This window comes from Schistocerca serialis, chromosome 1 (assembly GCF_023864345.2).
Source record: "Schistocerca serialis cubense isolate TAMUIC-IGC-003099 chromosome 1, iqSchSeri2.2, whole genome shotgun sequence".
NCBI classification, from domain to species: domain Eukaryota; kingdom Metazoa; phylum Arthropoda; class Insecta; order Orthoptera; family Acrididae; genus Schistocerca; species Schistocerca serialis.
This window is the reverse complement of record NC_064638.1, coordinates 1,053,975,213-1,053,992,480: the sequence shown is the minus strand read 5'-3', so window position 1 is coordinate 1,053,992,480 and position 17,268 is coordinate 1,053,975,213. Positions and strand designations below refer to the sequence as shown.

Genomic DNA, 17,268 nt, shown 5'->3' with positions numbered 1-17,268 from the left:
TGCATTCTGAGTGGGAGAGGCGGCGGGGGATCGTTACTCGGCTTAGAGGGCTTCTTTCCACACTGCAGTAGCAATGTAAATGGCCACGACAAGAGTTCTCACAGATACCCAGACGTTCCAACATGAATGTTAAAATATCATTTTGTCTTCTCCTGAATGAAAGGTCATCCTCAAATCCAGAGTGACACTCACTCCGTCTCCAGGCCACAAGTGGCCTGTCGGGACCATCCGTCCGCCGTGTCATCCTCAGCTGAGGATGCGGATAGGAGAGGTGTGTGGTCAGCACAGCGCTCTCCCGGTCGTTATGATGGGTTTCTTTGACAGGAGCCGCTACTGTTCGATCGATTAACTCCTCAATTGGGATCACGAGGCTGAGTGTATCCCAAAAAATGGCAACAGAGCATGGCTACCCGGAAGGTCACCCACCCAAGTGCTGGCCACGCCCGACAGCGCTTAACTTCGGTGATCTGACGGGAACCGGTATATCCAATGCAGCATGGCCGTTGCCAAATTCAGACGTGATAGCGTGTAAATGATGAAGATTAGACAGTCAATATTGTCATTAAAATCCAAACAGAAGGAAGTCATTAACAGCGGAGACCAAACACGTATTTGAAAAAATCAAAGGAACCATTCCGACATTCGGTGTAAGCGCACGAATGGGATCACGGAAATCTTAAATCTGGGTCAACGTACGAGGATTTCAACCGCTGTGTTTTTGATTACGAGTAGAGAGTCGTAACCATTGCACCCAAGCGCTCGTCAAGCAACCATAGATGGACAAAATAAGAACCTAAAGACACAAATAGCTCTTATTACAGTCAAATGTATAGCTGTACATTGCACGAAACGTAAAAATTTATTATCTTTTACAAGATTCACCAGTTATGTAAATAGCTGGGGTATGAAGAGAAAAGGCGTACACACACAGACTTTCTGCCTCGAGGCTCATAAAATGCTGGGTAAGACCTATGGTGAGGCGCCTATTAGTGAAAGAACATACAGAGACTCACTTCAACGCTACAAGAACGGTAATTTTGACGTCGAAAACCGGCGTTTCGGTGGAAGAGAGAAGGTTGCAATTGACGAGTTTAGCCCTGCACAAAATGCCGCAATACAGCGATGCACATGAAATGGTGATTTTGCAGCATAACACGCTCGCCGCGACGTCGCAAAACCCCGTCAAAACATACTTTGAAACGTTCAGATGGGAAGTTCACCTTTTCTAATCAATGTTACACGGCTTGGCTGACAAGTACTCGTATGAACAAGTGCAAAATTGCATCGATCATGTGTTTCCTCAAAAGATGCCCATTTCTCTCGCCGTGGGATTCATATGCTGCCCGAAAGATGGGAGAAAGTAGTGGCCATCGATGGCCAAGTTTTAGACCTAATATGTTAATCACCATTGTTACCGTTACCGTTCAGTTTTGTACATAATGAACACGGAGTTGAAACATTTAATTACTGTCTATGGCGACACAGTAATTCTAGGAAGGGTGTATTTGTGAGACAATCCAGTGGTCCACAGCCCCGAGCCAGATCCAACTGAAGATTACATTTTGAAAAAATATCGTCGTCTACAGCGGTAGAAGACTTGAAGTTTAAGGTATCACCCTTATCCTGCGAACAAAAGAAGATGGAAGAATGGACAGTATTTCAAGTTACTTTCCTCCTACTGGGGAGGGAAACTGCTCCAAATGGGGAAATAATAAGCAATGATCGACAGTGTCAGAACGTAAAAGACAATGTAAACCATTGAGCTAAAGACACACAAACTGTATCCACAGGACACAAACTTCGTCACCCTGAAGAGTCATCTCGCTGATGTTGCGTCACACAGCCTTTAGCATTGATAATAGGCACAATTCGGCAAGGAAGAGAATCCATACGTTCCTACAGATATGTCTTATCCAGCTCAGGCGGCCGGTGTGGCCGTGCGGTTCTAGGCGCAGCAGTTCGGAACCGCGTGACCGCTACGGTCGCAGGTTCGAATCCTGCCTCGGGCATGGATGTGTTTGATGTCCTTAGGTTAGTTAGGCTTAAGTAGTTCTAAGTTCTAGGGCACTGATGACCACAGATGTTAAGTCCCATGGTGTTCAGAGCCATTTGAACCATTTATCCAGCTCACTGATGATTAAAGCCCGCAGAATGATCACATTAGTCCCAAGTTTCTTTGGATTAAGACCGGCTGACTTAGTGGGCTAGTCGAGTAGCGACAGGATTCGTAAGCGTTCGTCAGACCAGAAACTTATACTTGCAGCAATGTGAGCATGGCAGTTGACGTCTTGGGTGACGGGTGTGCCCACAGCATCCTCATCATAAGAATGTTGAATAAAGGGCAACATTTTGTCACCAAGAATGATTCGTGTTGACAGTAACATTAATTAGTGGAAACGGTCACAGTACGAAAACCACACCAAAATACACTGCCCAGTTTAATTAGGGGAACATATCTTTAGGCGTCTGCCACACTCCATTGAACAATAACTGAGGACTGGTTATGTTACCAAATTATACCTACATCTTTCTCAAATTAAATACACGACAAAATATCATTACATCCTCGATCGTTTACATGGAAAGAACTGAAATATCCGACAGATGTCGAAAACAAAATACACAGAATCATTCATCCCATCATCGAGGTTTTTTTTAATTGAACATTGAAAGTTTCAGTAACGTGTATGCATCCTTTGAGCGTTTATCGCTGCCTGAGACTTACGTGGCATGCACCTAGTAGGTCTACGGAGGTCCGTTCCCGTTCATAAATGAGAACGCAAGAGAGATCTTGCAGAGTTCGTTGAGCAAAACGTCCACGAACAAATCTGTCGAAAATGTCCCACATATTCAAGATGGGATTTATATCAGAACTCACCGCCAGCCATGCCAATACTTCAATGTCCAGGTTACGCAAAACATCCCGCACGCCCGCCACACGGATCCTGGCATTAGCAGGAATTCAGGGCCACCACCATATGGAGCAACCATCACATAGTCGAAATGGGTCTGTCGATGTACTGCCTGGTAATAGGTCGACCATGGACAACGACAAGATCCAAATGGTTGTCTACACTGATGCCTCCCCACAACATCACAGAACCCTGGAAATCCGTGGATTTCCTGGACATTTGATACCTACCTCTTACCACGGATCTGCTCCCCTGAATACGACCATCACCTTGCGTCAGAAAATGTCTCAACTCGTTTGTGAATAATAAATTTCGCCAGTGGCGAAGTTGCCAATTGACATGGAAACGGCGAAACTAAAGGTGACATGCAAAATATTTCGTGTCAAGCGGAGTACTCGAACAAGACGTCTGAGTCGAACTTGTTCATTATAGTCTGATCGAACAGTCTCCAGTGGCCCTTCCGAGATCGTCTCTCAGTGTTCTAGGGGTATCCGTACGTTTCCACAACACAGGAATGGCCAGATTCCGGTCTTCACGTGGTAATGTAATGCGTTGGCGATCTTGTCCATCTGGCCTTATGGACTGACCTCTTCCCCTATAGTGCGTCGATGACACGTGGATGACACATGAAGAGGCATTGAGGCATTGACATTTGCAAATTCTTTTTGGATTAAACAGACCTCCACTGTAAATTGCACTGTATTCAGATGTCGCATTGTTTGTGCTTGGTCAAATACAGCGTCCTCAAATTATATATGTCTACATCGCTAGAAAACACTAAGACATTGTTACTCACTTTCTTCTGAGGGGTCACCTGAGACTGTAAGTCATAACACAGACGACAGGTGGCGAATGATTTTAATTGTTGCCTACACTGGAAGCAAAAATCTTAAGCCATGTAATGAGAACACAGGTACTGCCTATATCAAATAGATTTAACATACCGAACGTTGATACCGGTGTTCCCTCAATTCTTTTGAACAATGTACTATAGGACTACCTCCGGCCTGAACTGCAAAGTCCACACTGTGCATGTTAAACGCCTCATTGGACCGTCGGTGCCCTCGACCTCTTGCATAATTTGAAATGAGGCAATGTCAACACCACACTAGACTCCTCCAATCAGTTACTGTGTTGTTCGGCCAACTAAACGTTTGCTGTGAGCAGAGTGTACGATTCCAATTATTCCATCGCAATGTAAGCTCGTAAACTGTTTGAGTTAGACCCACATTAACTGACAGCACCAGTTCCTTCCTGTCAGGTTTCAAAGCGGTTTTCAGTGACAAGACGTGACATTTGCGTCCGGTTCCTCTGGGTAATGACCGTCTTACGACTACTGTACTTTTGGCGTGTTAGGTGGCTGCGAGTAGTGCACCATTGCTTGTTCTGGTATACAGAGTGTCTCAAATCTTCTGGGTCAAATTGAAACGGGTGATAGTGGAACCACAGACGATTATATAGCGATAGGGAACGAATGGTCGCAAATGAATATTTATTTTGTTGTGAATATACACAGCGTACACCACACAGCTACAACGTAGCTCATCGCAATTGTTCGAAGCGATGACCGCCAGTCTCAGGGTACGAATTGCCGTATGCTGTTCTGGCGCACTCTCGCAAAGATCCTAGGTGTCTGTTGTACAATGGATCAGGCTGCGGGTTGTAAACAGCGTACACCCCTGACCATCAAACAGACATCCTGTACACAACTTAGCTCATAGCACGTGTGTCACGAGACGACCGCTTGCATCGTAGCGGCGCAATAACCTGTGCTATAAGCACACCACTATCCATGGTGTCAGTAGTCCATTGCATCAGACAGCTTGTCATGTGTCCATGCTGAGGCGCGTTACTAAGTACAGTGCATGGCGCGTAGTCAAAAATGGAACGTTACTAGTCACGAGAGTTGTCAGAATGCATTTAATGCATGGTGTAATTGGATGTGGTGCCCGTAAAGCTGCTCGAATGTACAGAGAACGCTTTCCCAACAGGCGTCACGAACTGGACGAAGTTTATCTCTGAGGACACCAACTTACTTCACGGCACAGAGAGTTGTCCAAGGTTTCCACCAAATAACATGTTCGAACACCAGACTTTGAGGAGCTGCTACTGGATCATGTGGCCGACCATCCAGCAATAACCACCCATTAACTTCCCCGTGAAATGCACACTTTGAAGGATACGCTGTGGAGAGTACTGGTGGAACAGGTATTACACCCCTATCACAATGAACCTGTGCAAGCAATGGGACCAACGGATTTTGAGCCGTGCATTCACTTCTATCATTGGATTACACACTGCACTGCTGTAGTGCCGAAATTGTTACACTTTGTATTGCTCACTAATGAGGCCTCATTCATTCATGATGGGTGCTTTCACCAGCCGGAACAGCCATGGTTCAAATGGCGCTGAGCACTATGGGACTTAACAGCTGTGGTCATCAGTCCCCTAGAACTTAGAACTACTTAAACCTAACTAACCTAAGGACATCACACACATCCATGCCCGAGGCAGGATTCGAACCAGCGACCGTAGCAGTTGCACGGTTCCGGACTGCGCGCCTAGAACCGCGAGACCACCGCGGCCGGCGGAACAGCCATGTCTGGAGTGAGAAGAATCCCGACGCAGCCTACATCTGTGGCCATCAGCAATGATCTCGGTCAACATATGAACTCGAATTGTCCAATATCACCTAATATGTCCTTGTTTGTTGCCTCCCCATTTGGATGGTCTACGTTACCTGGTGCTCCTGGGAGACGTACTGCCACAGTTCTCGGAGACTGTGTCCTGGTTGTCTGCGGAAGGATGTTGTTTCAACACTATGGTGCACCAGCCCACTTCCGTATTAATATCCACGAGCAACTGAACAGCACGTACGCTCATTGTCGAATTGGATGGACAGGCCCTGTGCGAAGGCCACCGCGATCGCCATATCTCACACCTTTGGATCTTTTCCTCTGGGGTTATATCAAGACGTTGTGGTATGAAACCCCCACATAAACATATGGAGACCTACTTGCTAAGATACAAGATGCCTGTCTCCTGGTACAATAGACACCAGTGATTTTCGAAAGAGTGCGGCAGGACTTACAGCGCCGTTGCCACGCATGCATTGAGAGTGGCGGTTGTCAATTGTAACAAATACTTTGAGCTACCTTTTAGTTATGTGGTGTTCGCGTGTATGTCCATAACGCAATAAATATACGTTTCCGATCATCGGTTCCCTCTCTGAATATAATCTGTTGTGGACCTATTGTCATCTGTTTCAATTTTACTCACAAGGTTTGGAGCACCCTGTATATGGGACAGCCCGTACTAATGCAGCAACACATCAGACAGTTCCTTTCTGTCATTCTGTCATCTCTCTATGTCGAATCATCTTTCTGCGGAAATTTCATACAATCGGCTAGTATGCTCGCACAAATACCACTTCCCTGCAGTCGCTTACGCCAGCGGTTGAAGTTTACATCTACAGCGCTCCACAGACCCAGTGTACGCTTGTAAAAGGATGTGTCTCTAAATTGGATCTGATGAGGAGGGGAATGTTGAAAGAATAAGTCTAAACCAGGCATGTAATGTTAATGTCTGGATGTTGTAGACAAGCACGTAGCTGTAGACAAGGATTTGGCCAAAAGGGGGCGGGGTATCCAAAGAGTCCGGACATCCCACCCATCCCCTCCCTCCCCCAAAAACGTAATGAAATTACATACGAGGTAGTTGCCGTGTAGTGAAATGGAAAGATATTTAAAGATATTTTGATTCACGCATACGACGAAAAAAGGATACGCACTATCGTTAGTCAGCGAGTTCAGCGATAGATTCAAATTGTCAACACATCCACAGCACTGCCGGCTGTCACCCACGCCTATTTCGCCATGACCAATTGTTGGCCAAACTTGAGCTCAATGATCTTCCTTACAGTGCAACAAATGACAGATGAATACTTAAACGAGGAAACTTGGGAAAGTTTAAGGTTGAATGATTATAGATCCTCCGCATTTTCTCCACCAAAAATTGTTCTAGCTTCTCTGTCGAACAGAGATCTCGTTATTCCTAAAGCCTTGTAGGTAAAAATCACAGCGTCCCGAAAAATTCGTGCTCGCTCACTCCTGGTCACTTCTTCAGCTCAAATCTAGATTGAAAGAGGAAGAGTGTAAAATGATTTGGGAAGATGAAGTGAGGCTGGAACATGACTACTTCTCAGTGGTTCACCAAAATACAGAACTCCCAAGTAACATGTTTAAAACCCTGGCTACCTCCTTGTTGTAGAGAAACTGGAACATTTGGAAAGAGAAGTGTCAGACTAAAATCTGGATTGGTAGATGAGTGAACTGAAATAAAAAGAAGACAGAAATGTCTATTCAGATTATCAAAGGATAGTAATAACATTTTCAGTAAACCTTGTAACAGTCTTTTTCATAGTTATGAATACAAAGGATGAAATACTTTGAGCGAAAAATGGACCAAATTACTTTTTCTGAGAACTGAGACAAAGTCTACAAGAATCATTAAATAAAATATAAAATGGAATAGAGAGGATATAGCAGGAAATAAGGCGTAACTGAATAGCACAGAGACAACAAGTCATAACTAGAATACCCTGTCGTTGGACAAAGATTTAATTTCTGGATTGCAAACCATTTCCAGATGCAGAAAAACTAGGCCATAACCTAGTAGCGATGAATAGCTGGTTGAAATTCAAGAAGATGTTGTAAAGGGAGTATACAATGAAATGGAGCACTAAAAACTTAGATCAAAATGAGAAGTGAAAATATTGTAGAAGCAGACCGGCAAAGGCAAAAAATGCATTCTTCAAAACAGAGAATTCTAATGGCATATTACGTAGATATGAAAATTGGAAAGAAGGTTTTACAAGTGCAAGTGCACAGCACACAATTATACGAAAAGCAGATGTCGATCTTAGAACAGCCGAAGCAAAACGAATTTAGTATCGGGAAAAGTTAAAAATGATGTGTATAGATAACGTACGAAACGAACAAGCTCTAAGAAATTAGAGAGGAAAGAAATGTATTGGAAACTCTCACCAGATGGGACATGTTAGTGTGGCATTTGTTGCGACGTCGAGGTATAACTAACCTGCTGCTGAAAGAAGCATTAGGGAGGAAACATTGAGACAAACGCTAAAATTGGTAAAACAGATTAAGAGGATTGGGGTGTAGTAGTTACGGAGAGATTAAAAGATTAGCACGGAAAAGACGGCGTGTACAACATCAATCCAATCGAAAAACCGATAGCATTAAAAAAAATTCTGTACGACCCATCTAACATCGACGGAAGGCTTCCTGTTTTTGCAACATAGCGAGAGCGCTAAATACGCAAGTACACTGTAGCATAATCGTATTTACCTGCTCTAAATGCCTCCGGTAGCTGCGCCTCCGACGAATCCGAAGGTAGACTATTTGAAATCATATCGTCTACACCTGCAATTCAGATACTTTAACTGCACTTTGATGTTGAATAAACCATCTTTTATAGCCGGATCTTAATTTATTTTAATTTATGCACAGGTAAATTTTTAGTCACATACTACACTCGGTTGATATCCTATAACATGACTGTTCGAGCATAGAAACCTATCATAAAAAAATAAACAGATAATACAGTCAAAGAATTATACTCTTACATCAATGTCATCGGAATCTAACAGAAAACTCGTACGAAAACGACGTGCACAGCAAGCAACTACTGAAAGTAGCACTACTGAAGGAAGATTTCTGTAAAGTAGGGCTTTAGTTACAGTAATAATCTCCATTGACTTATAGCGTTTAGTTTGCCAGAATAGGGGATTCCACTTTAGTAACCACATTTCAGCAAGAGTGATAATTAATCTAGACTTAAATGAGTGCGAAATTTGCTAACATATTTCCAACGTTAACTATATAAATGATTCAGATATTTACATACATCTGCTTTTTCAGAAATTTAGTAATAAGGTACATGTGTCCATAGGAACAAAATCTAAAACTACTGGTATTGGAAACTAGCACGGTTTTGAGACAAACTAATTAGTTCATTAATGCCTGGAAACTAAGGGAATGTAACAAATATTAAAGTTAAGTTTGGGATTTTTAGAAACTGCATATTCTACACAAACGATCGTGTCGGAGATACTTACAAAAAAATTAAAATTTTGGGGGGAAGAAAAACATAACAGGAGGAAAGCATCCTCTTGCATTTTTACAACACGCACTAGTAAATCAAATGACAGTGATAGGAAACACATATATCTGGTCTAGTTTTACTTTATTTGTGCGCATTAATCAATTTCAACATGCACAATGACTGTCTAACTTCATAAATTTATCAATTATAATAGAAAGTACGTCATCCTCTCAAGTACGCTGCACTTTCTTTGTCAAAGTCAGTTCAGAGGCGTTTTTCCCACGATGATCTAACATCTAACATTTGCTGTATTACTCGTCGTTCCTGGACTCAAAATTCACTGTCACTTTCACTTAAAAAATGATGCCTATCTCTGGAACAATATTTACAGATTCAGTGCTCAGGAACAGAGCTGGACTACCGAGAAGGTGTTCAAGTGTATGTGCTCAACATAAGATCAGAATAACAAGGGCTAACATGTAGAAAGAACACCCAAACAGAGACGGACGATAATGCTCACTAAATCAATAGGACGTGATCACCTCAAGGAACTCGATCAGCATTCACTGAAAGCGGTTTAGGAAATCCCAGGATTCCCAAGTAAGTTATGTTCAACACTGCGAGTCCTCAAATACTAGAATGAACGGGAATATTTCAACAAACACCTTTGATGACAAAGGTGGCACATTATGTGGTAAGACAGAAAATCTTGATCTAGCCATCTGAATCGAGGACACTGTTCAGATCTTTCCAAAACTCACCTCGATGTATGATACATGCCAATGCAGTGGGGAATGTTGAGGCGAACAGTCGTTAGTGGCAAAAATTTGAGGCAACTACTGTTCTCCAAGTGTAGTGGTCTCGTTCAGATATTTTTCGTAGCTTTCCGCAGGACATCTTAGCATCATATCTCACATTGTGAGGTACTCCCAACAGGGTGGGTGTATCGTCTGTGAGCAATACCAACCAATAAATCAAAACATTTTTGGAGGGTAGTCCTCCAAACTGAACAACATGAAAGAAAATACGATTAGTAAGGGCACTGATTGTGTAATTTACTCCAATCCAATGTGATGCTTGTGAAGTAACGGACGCGTTGTGGCGCCCTGAAAATATTCTAAGTTCAGAGTTGGCGTGGCCGCACGGGCTGCTTGTCAGTAACGAATGGGCTTTGTATCGATGAAGGAGACTGGTATGCCAGGAGTTCCAAAGATGGCGGACTTCGTGAAACCATAATGGCAGACATTTCACAGTTCATGTAGAAATTAATAGTAGCCAGATGGATCATGATACCTTAAAAGAAACATGTACATTACCATTATTTGCACGATGATTCTGATGGTGTAATAAGATTTTCAATATCTTTATTAGTTTAAAGTTTAGTATTTGACTGTAAATTATACAAGTAACTCCCACCAACGAATTTCCAAAATCTAAACGGTTCATTCGATTTTGTTGATCGACATGTCTTGAGAAAGCTATTAGTATAAACCTAAATTGGTATGAATTACATCGATAAACCATCACCTTGACCTTTTCTGGCAAGGAATTACCCACAAAGGCCAATATGAAGGCACCACTAGCAACCCTATTGTCTTTGTGACCTCTGTAGGCACGCCGGATGAAATGAACACCCCGCCATTCTAAACTGGCTCGGAGCTCGTCGTCAGACTGCAGGAGATGGTCGCGTTGGAAAATAATCCCCCAGACCATGCTGAGGCTTTTATGGGGAGTGACGGAAACAGAAATATCACTCAGCTGCTCACAGGCGTGTAACGCCTGGGACCGGGTCAGGGATGCTGTCTGAATCAAGATTGAACCACTTCTCATTATGGACAGCGTTGTCACTTCCCCAAACTTATCCTCGAGATGTTCAACAAAAAAGAGGCTTTGTAGCTAGAAAGGAGTCCCCATCTGTTTCGCTACAGACTAAATACTGAGTCGAATATGGTTCTTTTCTTTCTGTAGCCCTACGTTCCTCCCATAGCATAGGGATGGAGGGAACAGCTATGGTCACATCTATGAACATCTTTCCCTTCTTAGGGACTGCTGGCGCCATTTGGTCACCAGCAAGGGAAGACTTGGTCCGCTTCGTTGTGGGTCGTCAGGTCTGATGCCACCCACTCATATCAAGGCCTCTCCCCTCAGGCGCCACCCGCCACCCAGCTACAGCAAGGGCCACCTAGCACGATGGCCCTTGCCGGGAGTCCTGATGCCCCAGGAAGACAGGCATCTACTCCTTGGCATACGATGGGAGTTTGCAACTCAGCCATCAACAGTGCCATCCCTGTGTTGTCAGGGGACTACCACCAAATGGGTACATGACGGCCCCACCATAACAGAGTTCCGTGCTGGATACTGAGTGCAGAGAAATTCGATATTGTCATGGGGGCGAAAGAGGACAGGAGACAACAGAAGAAGATGACGTATCCTGGAAGGTGTCTTCGCCCAAATAGTTGAATTACAGATGGATATGCAAAGGCATGACAAGAAAAGGTGCAGGAAATGGAATCTAATGCCACTGTGGGTAAGTGTGCACCACTTAAGGCGTGCTTCCCCAAATGGCCCGCACTTCTGTAGAATTTGAAAAGTGGGAGATCAAACCATAAAATGTAGCCTGAACTTATAGGGCCAAAAAGTGGGAGACTCCTTTTAGTCTCCTCTTACGACAAGCAGGAATACCTCGGGCCTGTTCTAATCCCCAGACCCGCAGGGTCATAGCCTTTAGTAAGGAATATTCTGGGCCTGCGGAATTTGTAATTCTGCAACATAGTCTTACAAGTCTGCAATGACGAGGACTACACGTCTGTAGCGATAGTAGGTATTGCATTCACTCCTGTTAAATAAGAGGTAGACTGCATGCGTTTCGAAACATCTATATTTGTTCCATATTCACAAAGAAATGTAAAGCTGTCGGATCTGTCTTTTTGCTGGAACACACTAATCTCCAGATTTACTAGAGGAATTGTCACTGGTTTTCACATATAGCTTGAGTGTAACCTGGGGCAATGTATAGGCTTTATTTTATAAAAATAAAATCACGGAAAAAAGATTTATTGTTTTGAAGTTTTACTAAAATCTCCAAAATGACTACACTGGACTCGCATTCGGGAGGACGACGGTTCAATCCCGTCCCCAGCCATCCTGATTTAGGTTTTCCGTGATTTCCCTAAATCGTTTCAGGCAAATGCCGGGATGGTTCCTTTGAAAGGGCACGGCCGATTTCCTTCCCCATCCTTCCCTAACCCGAGCTTGCGCTCCGTCTCTAATGACCTCGTTGTCGACGGGACGTTAAACACTAACCTCCTCCTCCAAAATGACTAGATGAGTTTTCACCAGGTTTACATAGATGTAGCTTGGGGCAACATATAGGCTTTATTTTATCAAAATCGAAAAACCAAAAAAGAACCGTAATTTAAGGTTTTATTTAAAATCGTCTGCTCAGTTTGGCAGATCAGATGTTTAACCATAATTTCATATTCCAGCAAAGAATCTATAGATGGCGCTGATAGTTTTGTAGTAAAACAAAGCATCAGTAGGCCATGCTTTTAACGGTTTTAAATCAGTGAGAGATGTATTTTCCGAAGTGCACACCAGTGATAGAATTTAACACCGCGATCTTATCTTAACAATTACAAACTACTGTTGAACTTGTTTCGATAGGGTATATGGAGGATTTACTGATTTTGCTTTGTGTATTGAAAACTTAACGACCCTGCTTTACTTCTTTCGATAGGTTTTATATATTTTCTTTGCTAAGAAAAACGAATTTATTAAGAGTGCTTTTGATAAATACGTAAGCTTTGCATTTTTGTTTCCTTTGGTTTACATATAAAATGCCCAGAAAACAATGGAGTCTTTCTGAATTCACCAGAACAGCTAAATGACTGAGGCTCATGTCGTCTCAAAAATTCAGACTGTGATGGTATACTTACTGCGGCTCGGGAATATCAGGCTTTAACTTGCTCTTTGGAAACTCCTTCCAAATGGAAGCACGACGTAAATCTGACTGAGAGCATTGTGCATTCTGTCGCTCCTGAAAAACCCTTCGCTCACAAAGGCTTACAATTACTTCTCTCTGACGTTACATTATAGAAGGGCAGTAGGTCATACAGGCGAGCGAAGTTTTATACCTCGAAACCAGATTAATCTAACAATTTACCATTTCACTTTAAATGTTTACAATTCCTTGTGAGCGTATGTTATGCCATGACAATAACGGAGCACAAGGCCAGACGCTACATGTTGCGGGTGTGGACCTTAGTTTCTACGTGGTTCTTCCAAACTCTTCATTCATGTCACTAATCACATTAACTCAAACGTTGTATACAAGGATGCCTTATAAGTCAATGCATGAAATCTCGAGCGCACCTACTAAAACATACATCTACATATATATTTACGTGATTGCAATTCACAATTCAGTGCCTGGCAGAGGGTTCATCGAACCACCTTCAAGCCATTTCTCTACAGTTCCACTCTCGAACAGTAAGCAGGAAAGGCGAACTCGTAAATATTTTCGTGTGGTCACCGATTTTTCTTGTATTATTATGATCAAAATATTTTCACACTCTGAGGACAAAGTTGGTGACTGGTATTTCGTAAGAAGATCCTGCAGCAACGAAAACCGATTTTGTTTTGATGATTTCCACCAGAACTTGCGTTTCATATTTGTGGAACTCTTTTCCCTATTCCATAATGATAAAAAACGAGTTGCCATTCTTTGAAGTTTTTCGATGTGCTCTGTCAATACTATTTGATGCGGGTCCCACAGCGCACAGCGAGACTCCAAGAGACGAAGGACAAGCGTGATGTAAGCAATCCTTTTAAGTAGACGCGTCCCACTTTCTAAGTGTTCTGCAAATAAATCGTATTCTTTGGTTTATGTTACACACAACCTTATCTGTGTGATCACTCCAATTTAAGTTATTCGTAATTGCAAACCCTTAGTTTTTGGCTAAATTTACAGGCTTGGTTCAAATGGCTCTGAGCACTATGGGACTTAACATCTGAAGTCATCAGTCCCCTAGAACTTAGAACTACTTAAACCTAACTAACCTAAGCACATCACACACATCCATGCCCGAAGCAGGATTCGAACCTGCGACCGTAGCAGTGGCGCGGTTCTAGACTGAAGCGCCTAGAACCGCTCGGCCACTAAATTTACAACTTTTAGATTTGTGTGATTCATCGTGCAAGCAAAATTTAGCGCATTTCTTTTAGTACTGATGTGTATGACTTCGCAGTTTTAATTATTTAGAGTCAATTGCCACTTTTCGCACCAATCATGTATCTTGTCTAAATCATTTTAGAATTGGTTTTGATCATCTGATGGCTTTACAAGATGTGAAATGACTGTATCTTCTGCAAAAAATCTATGAGGGTTGCTCAGATTGTCTTTATGTAGATCAGGAACATCAGAGGGCGCATAACACTTCCTTGTGGAACGCCGGACGTTGCTTCTGATTTAGTCAATGACTTTCCGTCAACTGATACGAAGAGACGATATTTCATAGGCATGCAGTTTGATTAGAACACCGGATCTCTCAGCTAGTATATAATAATAATGAAAAAATTCGTTACCACACCCACCGATCACCATTAGCTACTCCAACTCATACGAATATCATTTTGCACCACCAATGTCACCAGCATGCTTGTTCTCACATAATGACGTTACCCGCCGATTCAGGCAGTAGAAACACACGACACATTCCTTGACCAATTCGACCAAAGAAAAAGTAACGCACACCTGCCTGGGCCCAAAGACTTACCTGTTGCAGATATATCGATGGTGTCAACGGACACTACGTCTGCGACTACTGAAATAGAACTAGTGGCGTAACCATATACACAGCCATCTCACAAGGAATCCCTTGAGTGCGAGGTCGGGAAAGGTCAATGATGCTGACGGTATTCGACGTCTCACATATTGTCTACCTTGCAACCAAAATATTGGCTGCTGATGGCAACAGGGGGCGGGACTGAAGGTGGGCACAGCATGAAGTTATGGAGCGTAGTTGGACTGCTTAGACGACGAGTAACTCACGACAGTACTACAGTGCTAGTGTTGATGCAAAGCACAACAATGATAACGAGAAACAAAGCAAACATTGCATTACATCTAGAACAACAGTTTTTGAAGTTGATATTTCGTCGGAAATGGACCTTCGCAGAGTGAGAAAGAAGTGGCAGATGAAACATGAGCGTTTCTGCAAGAGGAGGCAGAGTAAAGTTTGGTGTTACATACACTCGACTGTGCCGACAATCTACATGAGGAATACAATGATGACGATACGTGCTTAACAACAGAAAATGATACTGAAACAGGTGACGAGCCATATACATAGTTCAACATCCTTGAGGGACAGGGAGCCACAGTCCTGTCTGCAGTGAGACATAATAAAGGACAGTCGTTTCCAAGGCGTGGGTACTAAATATACTTACGAACAGGGAGGATCATCCGCAGCATAGAAAAAAAAAAATTATAAACAGATTTCGAATAAGTCCGCTACAGTAAGACCTTTTAGTGTACAAGAAAAACTACAGATATTCAAGGGAGTACAAGTATACTTCTTACAAAAACTAGCGTTTGCTCGTTTCAAGGATACTCGATACAATTTACAGGATACGAGCCATGTAGTGAGGTCGACACCTCGTACCCGGAGAACTTGAGCACCTCTTTGGGTATCTAGTGAGCCAGCGCTCTCCGGTGGAGAAATGGTGGAGGTGGCAGTCGGGCCAACAGTTTGGGTGAGTCTTGGAGAGGACGGGCGCACTAGACGAAATGTACTTTTAGGTTAGCATTGCTGCCTCTTGATCACGGGGTCCCGGGTTCGATTCCCGGCTGTGTTGGGGGTTCCCTCTGCCCGGGGGACTTGGTGTTCGTGTTGTCCTCAACATTTCATCATCATTATTCGTGACAGTGACTAGACGGGGATGTGTAAAAGATTGAATTGTGTAAATAATTGCCATGATTAGTTGAAGATAGAGAATAGGATCTGCGGCTACCTGTGTTAATGGCGAGCGTTCTTTGACATTTCCGTGACATTCGCTCTATACATGACTCTTGATTTTGCTGCACGATTTAGGGATTATTGACTGCTTGGTGCTCATCTCTCCGCCATCAGTGTTGTAGTCTTGTTTTGGTAATACCTATTTCTTAACTTCCGTCACGTATGCTCCCTCTCGTCGGCAGACTACTGGATCTAAGCGCTCTTAAACTAAAAAGGCAAATACTGCAGGGACATCTTTTAGTCAAGTCTTTTTAGTGTAATTACAGTTTAATTTCTATTAAAGGGTCTTGCATTGTGTGTGTGTGTGTGTGTTGTTTTATACTAACTTATGTAACTATGCACCTTTTATTTATAAAGAAGGGTAATCCCCTTGCTATGTAAGGTGTCAGGCAAATCCAACACCTTCCATGAATACCCTGACATGATAAGCAAATCCAGTAGTATGTCACATAGCTCCGAATAAATCGTGACATTAAATTAACCAAAGTAATACGAGTAACGAGTGAGCAAATGGAATACCACAGACTAACACAAGAATGCCTAAATGCATGTCATACCTTCCCACCGTGAGACAGACGCAGTTCCGAGTGGAGAAACGAGAACAGAAGCCGAGAGGAGAACCGTGTTAAGCTAGAAGGCCCTACGATAAGGGACGGACACCCACGTCGCGAGCTAACCTCCAGGACCACCCCCCAGCTCATGTTAAAAGCTAGAGCCCTCCAGAAGAACAGTATAGATCTTACGATAACAAAAAGGGCCACACCAGCGGCAAGTTTTAGCGTGAGACTTTTTCGCATCTCTGTTACGTTCCAAACTTTAAAAACATTGCCCCACCACGAAAAGTATAACGTTTCTCATTGGATAGACAGAATTTTTGTAGGCAGAGCTTAAGGTTAACATTGAGACCCTGATTGGTCAGATGAAAACACAGCCAAATAGATTTTTTTTTAAACCAACTTCGGTAAATTGTAGTAAGGAGAAGTTAGAGAGGAGTTGCTTGCAAGACGGCGAGCTGTATGTAGCTGCGCCGGTCGCCGCCCCCTGACGAACACCAACAAGGTAATGAACGCACGTGATGCCGCATTTTTGAGCGCATAAGGCTTCACTCACAACTGCAGAAGTCTCATCTGTTACATCCCCTTTTTATGTAATACTAGTGTCGATCGTCAATTGAAGTTCATGGTATTCACATTTGCTACGTAAGTTAAAATCTGAAA

At 43.0% G+C, this 17,268-nt stretch overlaps 1 pseudogene; it reads right to left on the bottom strand.

The window, feature by feature from the left end:
* Positions 1 to 390: 390 nt before the first annotated feature.
* LOC126427924 (5S ribosomal RNA) lies at positions 391 to 508 on the bottom strand (annotated as a pseudogene).
* Positions 509 to 17,268: the final 16,760 nt, after the last annotated feature.